The sequence below is a fragment of the Ictidomys tridecemlineatus genome, chromosome 8 (assembly GCF_052094955.1).
Source record: "Ictidomys tridecemlineatus isolate mIctTri1 chromosome 8, mIctTri1.hap1, whole genome shotgun sequence".
Lineage (NCBI taxonomy): Eukaryota > Metazoa > Chordata > Mammalia > Rodentia > Sciuridae > Ictidomys > Ictidomys tridecemlineatus.
Genome location: NC_135484.1, coordinates 48697609 through 48715375, shown reverse-complemented (window position 1 = coordinate 48715375; position 17767 = coordinate 48697609). Strand labels below are relative to the sequence as shown.

Sequence of the window (17767 nt, the reverse complement as noted above, 5' to 3'; positions counted from 1 at the left end):
CTATGTGGGATGATTAATCCTGAGCCAGAAGGGAGCAAGCTGGCCCTAGACTTCTCCAAGTCCATAAATCTTTTCTTCCAATTCTTACATCTCCAAAGAAAGGAAACCAAAGACCTGCCTTTGTAGGAGGTTTGAACTAATTTTTAAATAAAATACTTAGCATTATGATGACAGTAATCAAATTTAGAGAAAGGGAATTGTTCATATAGGTACTTGGGGCATTCATCTCTCAGTACTAACCTATTTCCAGAGGTCTCTGGATGTATACTTCCCAAGTGAAATTCTTATGGGGTAACAATTCTCCTTTAGAGAACTCAAGTTCTTTTCTCTCTCTTTACTCTCATCTCTCTGCCATCCCTCTGTCATAGCCCTTTTCACTCTTCTTCCAGCGTCAGGTTATGAATTCTCAAACTAGACTCTAAATTTTTAAGCAATTGCCTCATTATTTGGACTCTGGTTATAGATCCTGTTCAGAGTTAAATTTTCATTAACCAGCAAAGGTTACCAAAGTTCGGCATATGTTAGGCATTATTTTTAAAGGCCTTCCTCTCTAGTAAGCTACAGAAAGAGTAGATGACTGCAAACTTGCAAACCAGCAGCCAGAAACATGCACTATGTGGATTTGCTGCTTTCTTGCAATAGAAACCTTCCTTTTCTTACAACAGATATATTTCCTTCTGATTTTGATTAGACCGATTAAAATAGGAAAGGACCCATATCACCATCCCTCTAAGCCAACTTCAGTTATGAACTGAGCACCGTGCTTGTACAAGGTGTGACTTCTACCCTTCAAGGAAGCAGACAACATCAGAACGCCTTCATCCTACAAAGATTAGAGAAAATCCTGCAGTAGAGCTGGGAAGAGCAACTAAGCTTAACTCTAAGAATGTTCAGAGGAAGAAGGGTTTTGATACAAAGACCTAATATGACACAGGGAAGCAAGTTTAATGCTGGCCATAACACGCTCTCTGATTTTGTTTGCTTTTTGTTTTGTTTGTTTTGGTTTGGTTTAGTTCTGGGGATTGAACACTGGACAATCTACCACTCCAGCCTCAGCCTCCTGTTTAGCCTGGATTATAGGTGTGTGCTACTCTCTCTGGTTTTTTAAATAATATTTTACTTTTAATTGTGTTGTCCTAGTATATCTTCCATTAACCAGAGATAAATCACTCAATATATCTGTCTCTGTCTCTCTCTCTTGCCCTGGTTGTAATACTACTTAGTTACCTCAAAGTGTTGCTGGAAGGACTCATAAGTATGTTAAGTGCTTTGAAGATGAAAAGCAATATATAAATGCTTAAGTATTACTATAAAAGCTCAGTAAATGAGCTCATAGCATGTGATCTAAAAGGAACGCATGTGAATACAGAATCCACAGATAGCCAAACAACGAGAGAAGCTTCGGCTAAGACTCAGAACCCACATGACACTAAGCCCTTAATATCATCAAATGTTTCCAGAGCTGAAAAGCTTTCAGATATCATTCAGTGCAAGTCTTTTCTTTTCACAGACTGAGAAAAGGGGCCTCACAATTGGCCAGTCCAGGAAAGCACAGATGAGCAGAGACAGACATGGCACAAGAAACCACATCTCCTTAGTGCCAACCCATCCTTCTGATACCTCACTCATATTAATCTACAAGATGTCAAACATAAGGATAAAAATAGCAAGCTTAGTTGAATTGCTGGCATGTGTTGCCACACATGTGAATATTGGAAAAAATACTGATTTAAAACTGAATTCTTTTCATTCAGAACTAGTGTCCTCCTGTAGATATATTTTGACATGTATTTATATAATTGAAACTATTTCCCCAAATGAGTAGGTCCAAGGAAGGATCTTTATCTATACTCACAGGCTAATTATCCTCAAAAATATTAAGGGCTGCTCTGGAAAGTAGGCAACGTTTGGTAGCTAAGAGAGGAAAAGAGATAACGTTGTTAGGTGACACCAACAACGTCTAGAGAAGTCAGCCAGAATGAATAAAAGGCCATCTGACACCAGTCTCTGAACTGGCCACTATTCTTTGGCAAACTTCACAAAGGAGTCTCCATGCTACTATGGCATATACATATATATATATATATATATATATATATATATATATATGTATATGCCATAGTATCTATCAACAAGGCCATAACTCTATCCCCATCTGAGATGTCACAGGATTGAAGAGCTCTGCTCTGGGATACTGGTAAGGAACTCATCTTACCCACACAGTAGCCCTGTGCTGGTTTGATGAGGCTGCCTGAAGTTCTCTTCAAGTAAATTAACAGCTCTCATACTTGTGGTGGACCTTAGAGTCACATGGACAGGCTTGTTAAAATACAGATCTCTGGCTCTGTTCCCAGGGTTTCTGATTTGGCAGGGCTGGGTGGGCCAGATAATTTGCATTTCTAACAAGCTGATGATTTAGGGCCACACTTCGAGAACCACCAAGCTAAAGACAAGCAAGTAAGAGTTGACAAATTGTTTTGGCTCTGGTCTGATGAGCTATCTGAGTAGATGAGACCTGCCCAGAGTGCAAAGGAGTTTTAATTTTAATTAACCAGGTTAATTTAGTCACTATTGTCTGGAATTTGCAAATTAGCAAAACCAAATCTGGCCCACAAATATTTTAAATTGAATAGTTTTATTTTTTAAATTAAATTTGTTGTCAACATTTAAAATTTGTAACATTTTAATCTTTTTTTTCCCCTCAGTACTAGAGATTAAAATAAGGGTCCTCTTCCACTGAGCTGCATGCCAGCCGTTCTTATATTTTATTTTGAGATGGAGTTTCACTGAGTTGCTGAAACTGGCTTCAAACTTGAGATACTATTGGCTCAGCCTCCCAAGTAGCTGGGATTCCAAGGCATGTGCCACCATTTCTGGCAACTTCGTGACATTTTATATAAGAATTTAATTTCTGGTTTCTCTTGATAAATCAACTATCAGACAGCAGTGGGCTGTGGTTACCCCTTTAAACAGCAAGCCAGATCAGGGACTACAGTCTCTTCTTGGCTTGCTTTGTTTGCTCAGACTGCCTCCTACTTTGAACTTTGTGTTCCAGCATAGATAATGAGTCCAAAAATTTCAAGTCTCCAAAAAAAAAAATCCTTTTTTTCAGGTTAGTTATCTTCAGGTTAGCATATCTTCCTATATACAGCTTTATTAAGTACCCCAAGTGTATCTCCGCTCCTTCCATTTTCTCTTGTTCTGCTTGAAAGCAATCTATGTACATGAAAAACAGCAGAACGGAACCTCTCATCCTTGGCTATTATAACCACAGGCTAGCCAAACAATTTTACATTTTCATTTCATTTTAGAACAGCTAAATGTTGTTATTTAAGTTTCAAAGCAGTTCAGTAATAAGAAAAAAAAAAGCTCGGACATAAGATTTGCTTTACAGAATTGATACTCTCAAATCTATACTTTGATAAATAAATACATTTTATTTCTTTATCATAAAATAATTAGTTCCTATATGTCTATGCTATTAAGTTTTATTTTACTATCAAATCTTACTTTTCACCCAAAATTCTTTACTTTTTTTAAATTTTAAAATTTAAACTGTTGTGCATACTTTTTCAAATCCTTTTTGAAATCAGATACAATCAGCCAGAAGTAGTGGCACAACACCTCTAATCCCAGAGACTTGGGAGGCTGAGACAGAAGGATTGCAAGTTCAAGGCCAGTCTGGGCAAGGTAGGGAGATCCTGTCTCAAAATGAAAACTAAAGGGAACTGGAGAGGTAGTTCAGTGGTAAAGCACTCCTAGGGTCAATCCCTAGTACCACAAAAAATAAAAACAGCCAAGCTTAGTGGCGCATGCCTGTAACCCCAGAGAAAGGTTTAGGCAAGAGGATAGCAAATTCAAAGCCAGCCTCGGTAATTTAAATAGGTCCTAAGAAACTTAGCAAGACCCTGTCTCAAAATAAAAAATAAAAAGGGCTCAGTAGTTAAGCGACCCTGGGGGTTCAATCCCTGGTACAAAAAATAAGACAGATAAATAAATAAAACAAAAACAATGAAATGAGATAGAATAATACTTAATATTTACATTTATTCTTTACTATTTATGATAAAAGGTTTGGAGGGACAAGCAATTATGTTCAACCATAGTTTATTATGGTACCAAGACCAGTAGTCTCAGCCCCTCTTGGGAAGTTGTTAAAATACAGATTATTTGCTCTTATTCTAGACCCACTCTATCAGGAACTTTGGGAACAGGGCCCAGATATTTGCATTTATGTAGTTCTCTGGGTAATTCTAATTCCCAATAAAGTTTGAGAACCACTACTTTAAACTACCAAAAAGATATAGGAAATTACTGTATCTGTGCAAATAGCAAAGTAGAAAACAAAGGGACTTTGTGAGAGTAATGCATGAACAACTGCAAAATATGCTTTTGGGGTCAGTGTGGTCCTCTGTTCAGTATTACTCATCAGAACATAGAGATTTTTCTCTTTCATCTTCCCAAAGAAACTTTTGTGTTTTAAGATTTACTTTTACAACTTGAGAACTATTCTGAGATGTGTCGGTGCTTGTGAAAAAAAAAAAAAGGCAAAAAGATAAATCTACACATTTCTTATTGACTTTTGTTTTTAAAAGTCAAATATCCATGGCCCACCAAAGCATCTGGAAGTATTCTCCATTTTTTTACATAGCCATCCCTTGGTATCTACAGGGAACTGGGTCCAGGACCCCATAGATACCAAATCTGTGGATGCTCAAGTCCCTCACATAAAATGCCACAGTACTTTCATATAATCTATGTGCATCCCCATGATACACTTTGAATCATGTCTAGATTCTTTTTAATACCCAATACAATGTAAGTGCTATGTAAACAACTGTTACACTGAGTTGTTTAGAGAATGACAAGGAGGTAAAATGTACATGCTCAGTATAGGCACAATTTATTGTTCAAATATTTGGTTGAAATCAGGGATGCAGAGCTCAGGGACCCAGAAAGTAAATGTGCCTTCCACAATCAACATGATGTTATCTATGAGGAACACAATGTTTCTCGACCATACTGCTTTCAAATCACTACACAAAACTTTCAGAAAATACTCTCCTACGTTCCATCCCTGGGATCCTGATTCAGTTGACCTCATATGGGACCAAGCCATGGTATACTTCTTAAAGCTCCCTAGGTTATTCTCATGTTCAGTTAAGGTTGAGAACCCCTGTTTATATCTTTCCCCAACATTGTCAGTGACCTAAAAATCAAATCTCAGACCTCAGCCCTTCACTTACCATAGAACAGGAAGCCACTTCTTTTTTCTTTTTCTTTTTTTAATTTCATTCATATATGCAAATAAGAAAAGTAATGTCAAATTCATTCTACTATCTTTCCTATTCCCATATCCCCTCCCTGACCTTCATTCCCCTTTGTCTAATCCAAAGTACTTCTATTCTTCCCTACCCTACCTCCCCTTATTGTGAATTAGCATCCACATATCAGAGAGAATAGTGAACTTTTGATTTTGGGGGATTGGTTTATTTCACTTAGCTTCATAGTCTCCAGTTCCCAATTACCGGCAAATGCCATAATTTCATTTTTCTTTATGGCTGATGTTATGATTTGGATGTGAACCCAAAATCTCATGTGTGAGACAATGCAAGAAGGTTCAGAGAAAAAAATGATTGGGTTGTTAGAGTCTTAACCCAATCAGTGAATTAATTCCCTAATAGAGATGAACTGAGTAGTAAACAGAAGTGATAGGGTATAGCTGAAAGAGGTGGGAATTGGGAGCGTGGCTTTGGGGTATATATTTGTATATTGCAAATGGAGACTCTCTGCTTCCTAATCATGATGTGAGCTGCTTCCCTCTGCCACACTTTCCCACCATGATGTTCACCTGCACTGTTAGCCCCAAGGAATAGAGCCAGCCTTCTAAGGACTAAAACCTCTGTGAGCCCTCAAATAAACTTTTCCTCATCTACAATTGTTCTGGTCAGATCTTTTAGTAACAGCAGTGAAAAAGCTGACTAAAACAGCTTAGTAGTATTCCATTGTGTATATATATTACATTTTCTTTATCCATTCATCTGTTGAAGGGCACCTAGGCTAGTTCCTCAGTTTAGCTATTGTGAATTGAGCTGCTATAAACATTGATGTGGCTGCCTTACTGTAGTATGCTGTTAAGTCATTTGGGTATATCCCAGGAGTGGGATAACTAAATCAAATGGTGGTTCCATTTCATATTTTTTGAGGAATCTCCATACCACTTTTCATAGTGGTTGCACCAATTTGCAGTCCCACCAGCAATGTATGAGTGTACCTTTTCCCCCACTTTCTCACCAACATTTATTGTCACTTGTATTCTTTTTTTCAATATTTTTTTAGTTGTAGATGGACACAATACCTTTATTTTGTTTCTTTAGTTTGTTTATGTGGTGCTGAGGATCGAACCCAGTGTCTCATGCATGCTAGGCAAGCACTCTACCACTGAGCCACTACCCCAGTCCCTGTCACTTGTATTCTTGATAATTGCCATTCTGACTAGAGCAAAATGAAATCTCAGTGTAGTTTTAATTTGCATTTCTCTAGTTGCTAAAGATGTTGAACATTTTTCATATATTTTTTGACTGATCATATTTCTTCTTCTGTGAAGTGTCTGAGGAACCACTTCTTACATAAGCAGAAGAAAGTCTAATACCTAAAAAGTTTGAGAAATAATGAGCAATTGAAATTGCCTAAACATAAACTAACTCTATTTTTACTAAGCAAAGATAATTCAGTCTTCCAAATACATTACCAGGTAAATAAAACCAAACCAATTTTCTTTTGACTTGAAATTTTGAATAACTCACTTAACTCTCCACCTGGCTCTGGGGTATAGACATAAACTACAGCAAAGGTTGCATATCTGCTTGACCTAAGGAGAGAAGGACTGTGGTGGTGGTGGCGGTGGTGATGGTGGTGGTGGTTATTGTGAAAACAGTGGTGGTGATGGTGGTAGTCATGATGGTGGTAGTGATGGTGGTGATAATGATGGTGATGGTGGTAATGGTGGTTGTAATTTGCAATTTTATGTTGTAGGTGGAATTTTGACACAACCAAATCCAAATGCCTTCAGTCTTTTACTGGGATCATTTCTTCTGAAATCATCAGATCTCTATCAGAACCCAGAAACATAGTGTCAATTTTTCCTCTCCATCCCCTGCAATACTCCTTTTATTTATTTATTTTTCACAACTCCTGGTATTTTTTGTGACAATGTTCTCTTCCCTCTATTTCCTTGTGGCCAACTAAAGGATTTTTGGGGTTTTGACCTTTTGATATAAAAACATGCATTACAGTCATGCTTTTGTGACTCTTTTTTTTTTCCCTCTTTGATTTAGGGAAGTGGCAAGAATGTGGAGAACGATCACAAAGTTCACATTTCCTCTTATAAACAAAACAAAAGAGCAGCTCATCAGAGTTTCTCACTGACATCAGGGAACTTTTTCTTTAAAAAAGGGAGAGAAAAAATACATAATTTTATGTTATACTTCAAAACAGTGACTTTCTGTGGAAGTTCAAATTAATTTTCAGTTAGAGCATAATTGCTACATTGGGTAGAGCCATGTGAAGAAATGGAATCCTAACACTCGCCACAAACTACTTATGTCATGTAGAGAAAATTACCTAACATCCTAAATCTTGTTTTGCCTTCTGTAAAATAGATCTCATAAGATTCTTATGTACAGTAAAATAGATAATATAAGTAGAACATTTCACAGTGTCTGGAGAGAAGTAAAGCCTCAGTGTATGGTAAATCATCATTACTATTACTCTAGGTAGATCCCCTGATGGTCAAAGCTGGGTACATATCTCAAAATTTTCTCTGACTGCATCAAATTAAAGTATTAAACAATTAGAAAACAGGGATTTGAGAGATTTACCTGGAAAATGTAGGTATGTATGAATAAGAAGACAACTAGCAAGCTCCAAAACCCTAGTAAATGTGAAAACTGGGTAAGCAGGCTTTTATAACTTAGCATTCATTTTGGATAAGCAACCTATAAACATGAGAGCAATCTAAGTGCCCAATTAAAAAAAAAATGGACCAGTAATTACTGAGCATGAGGCCTGCATCAAGAAACTAAGGACACCTCCTTCATTTTAATTCCTTCCAGCACCAGAATGAGGGCGCACTCATCAAAATCCTGGTATGCAGACTTCAGCAGGCAAAGCAAGGGAAGCACTCTTATGACTGAGATGCCAAACCTTTGCAAGATGCTGGTCATCTCTTCCAGAATTAAGCCCCCCTAACCTTCTAGGCAACTGGTTCAAATCAAGCCAACAGCAACTCCTTGTTCTCCTGTTCTACCCTGGATCCTTCCTCCGGGTTTGCATTCCAAGCCTGTCCTGCCTGCCTCCCCAGGGACTCCTTTAGGCCTGAGGAATTCTCTGGCGTAAGGAGACTCTCCAAGAAGATTGAGGATGGGAACTATTTTAACTCACAAACAAATCTGAAAGGGAAGATGTGTCTCTGCTCTCCCAGATGAAAGAGATTTAGGCTTGTGAATCACTGAAAATAGCAGGAAATCAGACAAGAAGCGCCTTGTCCCAGAGTAATAGCTTCAGTCAGAGATTAAAATAGGTCTGACCTTTGTCTCTGGGATTGTGTTGTCTCAGTCATATTTAGTTGCTCCCACTGAGGACTTCTGAAAACCTCCATCTGCAGTTGCAAAACAGCATCTCTGGGTCATGGGGTGGCTGCTCCCTGAACACAGAAGAGCCACTCATTCAGGGTGGCACTTATCTGGGGTTTGGGGCCCTCACCCAAATTCTAATTTTCTTGTTCAAATGAAGTGAGGAACAGTGAAATGTAAAGAAAATTGAGGTTCTCCAAATGATGCTAAGTTACATGGCCATCATCCACCTCTTCTCAGTCCTGGGGTGTGGTGGTGTGGGGTCCTTGTGTGGCTTCTCTGCTTAGAAAGTTCATGGGAGGAGTCAGCTGTTACTGGGTTTTGTTTTGTTTTTTTGAAACTTTGGGGTTCAGCTTTGTTGAACAGGATCAACAGAACAGAAGGCAAACTATTTATAGCCAGGAGGCCCTGAGTCCAGGAATCTAGAGGCCTGTTTTCTACTTTCAACCCTGACTGTGAGTCACTCCTCACACCCAAATTATTTCTCTGTGTCTCAGTTTCACCTCCTATAAAGTGGAGATAATCACACCCATTCCCCCCTACTTTCTTGGTATGTTATGAAAAGAAATTATTACATATGTGAGCCCTGGGGAGGAAAGGCTTAAATCAAAGCATTGTTGTTGCTATTTCTTATTGCCAAATAGTCTCCATAGTAATCATAGCTTTCTTCTACTAATAACCCATGCTGCCTCTGGCCTGGTAACCTAAATGTCAAAAGATACATATCACATCACATCTTTTGAAGACCTCAGTCCTTTAAAACTTTGCTTCTAATCCACGTTAACACCTAATTTTGCTGAGATCTGTAACTTAATTTTGCCAAAAATCATCTGAACGAGTAGCCTCGACTAAAATACAGCAAAAGTTGATGCATCTACAGTGCACACTTATACAATATAGATGAGTTCCAACTCTAAACTTCCAGTCTCAGAATGTGCCACCCAATTCTACAGTGGTGGCCATTGCCTTTCCTGATTTATTCTTTTACGGCTGTCTCTGAACTGGAAAGAATAAGGTAGACCTGTTCAACCACACGTCCAATTTGAACTACCCCCATTACCAACCATTATTTCAAAACGTTCCTGGGATGAGTGAGGTCACATGGTCCACACCAGCAGACTCTAACTTCCCTAAAACTTGTTCATTGTCAGTACATGTTAAGTAACATGTAACAATCAAAGTTGAAGCTCTTCTTTTTTCAAGGCTTGCTAGGTATTGAATATAGGGCTTTGCGCATGCTGAGCAGGCACTCTACCACTGAGCTACATCCCCAGCTATTTTTTAATTGGTTTTAATTATAGGAAGATATGCATAACACACAATTTTATGTTAACCATTTTTAAGTGTGTGTACTTCAGCAGGATTATGTTACATTGTTGTGCAATTACAACCACCATCCATCTCCAGGACTATTTTATCTTCCCTACCTGAAATTCTATACCATTAAACAATTTTCCCCACTCTCCATGCCCTCCAGCCCCTAGCAACCACCATACTACTCTCCATCTCTATGAATTTGACCACTCTAGGGACCTCATATAAATGGAATCTTACAGTATTTAATTTTGATATGTGTGTGCACGTGCATATGCATGCACACACATGCATGATTGGCTTATTTTACTTAGTATGATGTCTTTAGGGTTTTTCTGTGCTGTAGCATGTGTCGAAATTTTTTCCTTTTAAGGCTAAATAACATTTCATTGTTTGTAAAAAAAAAAAAACATGTTTTGTTTATTCATTTAATGTCAATGGACATTTGGATTGCTTTCACCTCCTAGTTATGGTTAATAATGCTGTTATGAACATGAGTTTGAAAATCTCTTCAAGATCCTGCTTTCAATTCTCTTGGGTACATGTTCAAAAGTGGAATTGCCAGATCATGTGTTAATGTTATTTTAAGTTTTTGAAGAACTGCCATACCATTTTCCATAGAGGCTACACCATTTTACATTCCACTGGCAATGCACAAAGGTCTTAACTTCTCCACATCCTCTCTAACACTTGTTATTTTCTGGTTTGTTTTTGTTTTTTATAATAACCATTTTAATGGGTGTGTTGAAATTCTATTTTTGATTGGTAAGTAGGAAATGGGGGTGAAGATTTAAACAGATTATAGGGAATTCATATATATATATATATGTATGAAAAAAATTTTGGACAGGGTAATGAGGACTAAAACAAAGTGAATAAAAGCCCCTCAAAGAATTATACTTCTTAGTTACCCTTGCTCTGTCTGAAAAGAAAGTATACAAAAATACTTGCAAAAAAAAAAAATGGCAGGGGTTTCCCCTGCCAACTCCAAGTCAACAAGATAAAGCTAAGTTGGAGAAGAGAAGAAAAGTCAGAGAAATTTTAATGCATGACTCATTACTTGCACCCACATTTGATGCAAATCTTCTAGAGGACCCTGCCACACACTGCAGTGTTTCACCATTTTGCACAGTTTCACTATGGAATTGCCTGACAGAAGCAGATAAGCCACAGGAGGAAGAGTGGGAGGGGTCTTCTCAGGAACTGGGCAGCAGAACAGGGAAAACATATATGGCTAACCCTGGTCAAAGGTAGAAATTAAAAGAATGAGATGGGAAGTCAAGCCTAGAAAAAGCGGATTTGCTTCTGCTCTTTCCACCCCCACCCCAGGACAATCACCGACAGAAGTTAACATCAGCTCTCTGGTTTACTGCTCACTTCCCCTTCCAAACTGCTGATGCCCTGGCTCCCCTTCAGTGGGATCTAACCCTAGCATGCTACTCCCCATTTGCCTAGAACCCCCTAATGCAGTCCCATTCACCCTCTACCCTCTCCGAGTTAAGGATTCAAAAAGGTGTTTATTAAATACTAATATTTATTGAATGCTAATTATGGAAATCAAATAAGACTGCATAACTTAACTTTTTTTTTTGTAGTTGTAGATGGACAGAATGCCTTTATTTTATTTGTTATGTGGTGCTGAGAATCAAACCCAGTGCCTCACGTGTGCTAGGCAAGTGAGCCACAACCCCAACCCCTGATATTTTTATTCTAAAATTATTTTCAAAGAATTAATCTCTTTCATTCCAGTGTACCAACAACAAAACAATGGCAGTGATCTTCCTCTAGCATGAACAATTCACTGTCTGCAAGGTATTTTAAATTTTTCAAAAAAAAATAATAAAAATTTTAAATAATAATAAACTGTAAAATAAATAATAAAGTTGCTCTGCTTTTTATTTTCCCCATACTCTGCCAATTCTAAACAATGCCAATTATAAAATATTTCTTTTAGCTGTGTATAGTGGCACACATCTGTGATCCCAGTGACTCAGGAGGTAGAGGATTGTAAATTGAGGCCAATCTCAGCAACTTAGTTGAGACCTTGTCTCAAACTAAAAAATGACAAGGGCTGGGAATATGTCTCTATTGTAAAGAACCCCTGGTTTCCATTCTCAGTATAGACAAAAAAATACTACTTTTACCCAAAATATATTGTTGGTCCAAGTTCCAAATAATCCCATATTTACTGCTGACATAATATATATATGTCATCTCCAAACATATAAAGAATATATTACCCTATAATAAACATTTTAGCCTTTGTGGAAGTTAAATTTAAAAATTCCCATTTGTACACTAGAAATTTAGCTGCCCCTGTGGGTTTTGAGAATAAATTCAAAATGGCCTGAGATCCTTTGAGTTCACTTGTAGAGAAGTTATGTCTTCATACATTTAAAAAAGTGTTTCGAGTTGGTACAGATACCCTGGGAGGCTGAGGCAAGAGGATCACCAGTTCCAGGTCATCTTGGGAAATTTAAGGAGACCCTGTCTCAAAAGAAATAGTAAAAAGGGCTGGGGTGTAGCTCAGGAGTAATGAGCTTGCCAACATGTTTGAAGTCCTGGGTTCAATCCCCAAACAGGGAAAAAAATAAAACTAGCATTTCCAAAAAAAAAAAAGTGAAAACAAAAGTAGAAATTTGAGTTACTTCAATTCTGCCTCTAGATGACTCAGGAAATGAGACAGAGTATCTGGCAGTATAAAACTTTTCCCCTTTTCTTAAGAAATCACTATGTATTATATATTTTCTATTATACATATAATTAAAATACTTTTGTTCTGTAACTTTTGTCTTATTTTTAATTTATTTACATTTACGTTTATGTATATTAAATTGAATAAAATTTTATTTTCTATATTTCTCCTCTGGCTGTTATTCATTTCATATTAGTTATTATGAAACATTTATCATCTAGTAATACTAAAAATGATCAGCACTGATTGTCAAAATACTAAGTACATTACTGCTCTTGCTATTTTTTTTCCCCTAAATTGTATGTGATTCATTACTCAGTGATCCAACAAATCACCTGTTATCGGCCAAGTACTGGGTTTGGCCCTACATTTTTAGAAACCAAAATAGAACAAGTGGAGCCTCAAGGTTAATGGCTCTGAAAGATGGTAGATTGAAAAGGTCCAGATTATGGATTGAATGAGACTAGACCAAATGCATGGACACAATACTAACTTACTGGAGAACATCTAGAAAAGCCAAGACCAAACTGATCAGATCCCTTATTTCATTTATTTTCCCTTTATGAATGAGAGGCCTGGCATATGCCCCCAAAACGAGCCAGATATTTTTTACATCTAGTTAAAAAGATACTTTTGAATTGTTTCCAATCTAGTTCTGCAGTTTTATGTTTAAGAAATGCCCACAACCATAATGCCTCTCTATGTCATTTCAATAAACTTGAAGTAAATACAGCAGGTCTATGCACATCAAACATAAATGCATCCAGTTCCACAAATTGTTCCTTTGAGTATTTCATGTCAAGAGGTAGAGAAGTACATAGCAAGAACTTTCTGTTGTTCTTGCTGTTTTGATGATGGGAAAGGATAGGAGAGGTAACAAGCCTAACATTAAAAAGTTAGAACAAATCCCAGCATCTCAGGAGGCTGAGGCAGGAGGATTGTGGGTTCAAACCCAGTCTCAGCAAAGGCAAGGCGCTAAGCAACTCAGTGAGACCCTGTCTCTAAATGAAATACAAAGTAGGATTGGGGATGTGTCTCAGTGGTTGAGTACCTCTGTGTTCAGTCTCCAGTACAAAAAAAATAAATAAAAGTAAAAATGTTAGAGCAAACAAGGACCAAAATATAAGGGAATTCTTAAGTATATTTGCATTTTTTTTCTGTACAACTCTAAAACACACACACACACACAAACACACACACCTCACTCTAAGAAAAACATAATTCCCCCAATTCTTTGGAAAAAAGAATAATTCAACAGAAGTTAAAATACAAGAGGGATGCTTATTGCTAGGCAATCAGAACCTGAGAATTTTCTCTCTGGAATTATCTTCGGAAGCTATGATGAATATAAGACTCCATATCATTTCTTTTTTTCTCCTTAATGGTCTTTGGCGAAGGGCTTCGTTTCCTATCAAATAGAGCACCTTGCAACCTTCTGTGAAAATCTGTGCAGGTGGTCCCAGGGGTAATGGAATGAAATTGAGCAAAAGAAACTTTAGGTTGAAATTAGTAGGAAAAAAAAATAGACTGTAGCAAGGCCTATTATTCTGCAGAATAATCTCCCAGGGGAACCAGTAATGGCCCCATCACTCATGTAATTTTAAACGAGAATGGAAAAAATATATGAGAGTATTCTATAAGGAAACAGTCTGTATTGGAAGAGGGGGAAACGACCACATTTTTCATCTGTAATTTTCACGATTCTGCTTTGAATGGCCTCTTCACATCTAATATCTGACAATGAGGGTATTTGAAACTAAAAACTACAAAAATTATCTTTGACCAACTCTTAGGTAAGAGTTAAAGGACTTTAAAAGGAAATATTCTTGATGATAAAAATCACACATAAATTCCTGATAGGATTCTCATATCTTTTTCATACCATTATGTACTTATTCAGTGTGTGCTCCTTATTTTAAAATCAAAATTCAAATGTGTTTCCACGCACCAGTCATCTCCTTCCTGCAGCTGATGCTGCTACTGATGCTTCATGCGAACAGTCAAGTCCCATTTTTCAGGCTGACACAGGAAATACCACTCAGCACTGGAATATATGTGAAAATCAGGAAACTTTCAAAGATGTAATACAGGAAATCACCCAGAGAATATTTAAATAGTCACAATGTGCCTAACATTTTAAACATTTTCTTCCTCTTTTAAACAAATGCTGAGCAAAGCTTCCTGTGTTTCAAAAGCAGTATCAATGGACTCTCAGAAAGGCAAATCCCACATGCTTATCGTTTCTTCTCTTCACACTGAACTTATTTTCCTGGCTTAATGATATCCCAGGACCTAAAAGATGGCCTGTAGAGTTTATATGTATTGGGGCTTAAAATTCTTTCTTCACAGAGTAGATGAATAATAAAATCAGTCAGCAGTATCAATGACTTATTCTTTTGAGTCCCTACTGCTTTGGGGGGACAGAAAGACACAACAGAGATAAGAAACCCATGCCTAATTCTTGAGTGGCTTGCAGGTCCAGCAGGAAGGGTGACGTAATACAACGGCATAAATACAATACACTGTTATCTGTGTTTCCTTACATCTAATGTAGATGACATTACTTGATGGTAAGGATTAGACAGAGTGATTCCTACAAAGCATTTAGGAAAGGTGCCTGCTATACATAAGTGCAGATTTAAAAGTCACTGTCATTACAGGTGAACTGACAGATGACTATTTACTTATTGATTTGGTACTGGGGATTGAACCTGGGGCACTTTAACACTGAGCTATATCCCCAACTTTTTAAATTTTATTTTGAGATAGGGCCTCACTAAGTTACTGAGGCTGGTTTCAAACTTTTGACTCTCCTACCTTAACCTCCCAAGTCACTGGGATTACAGGCATGCACATTGTCACGTTTTACAATTCAGATATCGGGGGAGGAGGAGTGATGAAGAAGAGATGAGACAAGCTTTGACAACTCAGGAAAGATTCTGGAACAAAGCAGGACTTTAATTGGGCCTTGAAATATTAAGGAAGGACAGGCAAAAGGCAAAAAAGTCCCTGTTCTCTTCCAAAACTAGGGACTGGCAGGACTATCCAAGGTGATGACACATTCTTTCAAGCACTTTTCTTGGATGATCCTGACAACTGATTTCCTGTATCTCTTAAACCTGTTTTTTCAGGTAAGGACAAACATCAGAGATGAGTCATTTACAATTTAGCCCTGACAATTGTGTTTCACTTCAAAGTCACCTGGAGCTAAGACCACTCAGCCAATACTTCCCCCAAATAATCCTCTACCATGGGGCAATACTACAACTCTTGGAGAAAAATGGAGAAAGGGGTTTTAGAGAGGAGTGAAGCTACTTTTCAACATAACTCAAAGCTAACCAGGTAATTCCTTCCAGTCACTGTGCACCAGTGAGAGCACCACACTCTTTGAGTCAGTCCATGGGATATCATTTCCTAATCATTTTTGGGAAATGCTGCTGATTCAGCATTTATGGGCTGGCTCACCGGAACATCATAAGGGATATTTCATTCAACAGCCTTCCCACCACTTTAATGAGAGGTGAGTTCTCCAGGCTCCAATGTTACTCATGAGCACCCCTGCTACGATAGAAGAGGGTGTAAGATGCACAAAGCAGTCTTTCTCTTAGCAGCATTATAGAGACTTAGAAGTTTCTTTGAATAGGTGCATGATTTATGATCCAAACTGTGAACCTTTCGAGAATAAAATATGGAACTATCAATAACCATGCTGCCATAACAAATAAAAAGAGGGAATGTCCCAGTAAATAAGGACATAGAATCATTCTATCTTTAGATCTTGAGACTTTGTTTTCTAAGATAAAGAGATGCTCATTTGTCAAGCACATACTATGTGCTAGACACTATGATATATGCTAGAGATCCTATATTGTCTTTGCCCTGGAGCCTCAGACTTGCTGTGGAAACAGATATATAAAATGGCATTTATATAGCACTGTGGAGGATAGGGACCCTGAGGAGAACTACCACAACCCGAGGAGTGAGAGAAACTCCTGAAGGAGGCACTGATCTATCTATAGCTTCATCAGATAATGAGCAATGTAACTGAATTCCAGGCTGATAATTCAGGCAATGTCATTGGAAAACAATCTAGTATTTAGTGATCACTTACTGTGTATTGTTCACTTTAATTTTAATATTTCATTTAACTCATAATTCTAGTCCCCACATTTTAAATAGTAAAAAATAAAAAATTTTAAAAAGTGAGGGTGGGAATTGTAAGTAATTTCCAAGATCTGTCAGTTTTAAAACAATGAAGGGGCCTGGGGATGTAACTCAGTGGGAAAGTGCCTCCTAGTATTCTTAAGGCCTTGAGTTAAATCCCCAGCACCAGAAGAAGGAGAAGGAGAAGGAGGAGGAGAAGAAGGAGAGGAGGAAGACGAAGAAAAAAAATCAGTGAAAGAATCTGTGTTCCTTCAACTTAAATCTTACCCCAACCAACAGAATACAATAGAAGATATATGACTTCTGAGGCCAGGTTATAAAAGGCCAAGTAGTTTCCATCTTGCTTGCTCAAGTACATGTATCAGATCCTTGAATTGCCAATAAAATGCCCACGGACATCACATAGTATAGTAACCATATGAGGCACATTGGTTGACACTTCCCAGCTGAGCTGAGCCAGCCCTTTAGACATCCCGGCCCTGGCACCAGACATGTGAGAACCCATCTTAGAAATACATCTTCCAAATTGGGTGTGGTGGTGCCTGACACAGGAGGATCGCAAGTTTGAGGGCAGCTTCTGTAACTTATGGAGCCCCTGTCTCAAAATATAATTAAAAGGGCTGGGGATGTAGCTCAGTGATAGAGCATTTGCCTAGTGAAACCCTGGCTTCAATCCCCACTACACACACACACACACACACACACACACACACACACACACACACACACACATACACACACACACACACACGGAATGGAAAATAGTTCTTGTTTTGTACCACTACATTTTGAGTAGTTTTACAGCAATAGTAATTGAGTCACAAAAGCACAAGCCTAATCAGGCAATGAAAGAGGATTCAAATCCAAAAAGTCTGGCTTAGACAACCATTCTTTTCATTGTTGCTTCTCAAACGACAGGACTTCTTTGTAGATATACAAGAACCTGTGGTTGCTGACATAG

General features: G+C 37.9%; 1 non-coding gene across 1 annotated transcript; it reads right to left on the bottom strand.

Annotated features, from left to right (window-relative positions):
* Nucleotides 1-131, bottom strand: LOC120889378 (small nucleolar RNA SNORA38). The gene has a single exon (XR_005733285.2). It is a non-coding gene; the product is annotated as a small nucleolar RNA SNORA38 (small nucleolar RNA).
* Nucleotides 132-17767: the final 17636 nt, after the last annotated feature.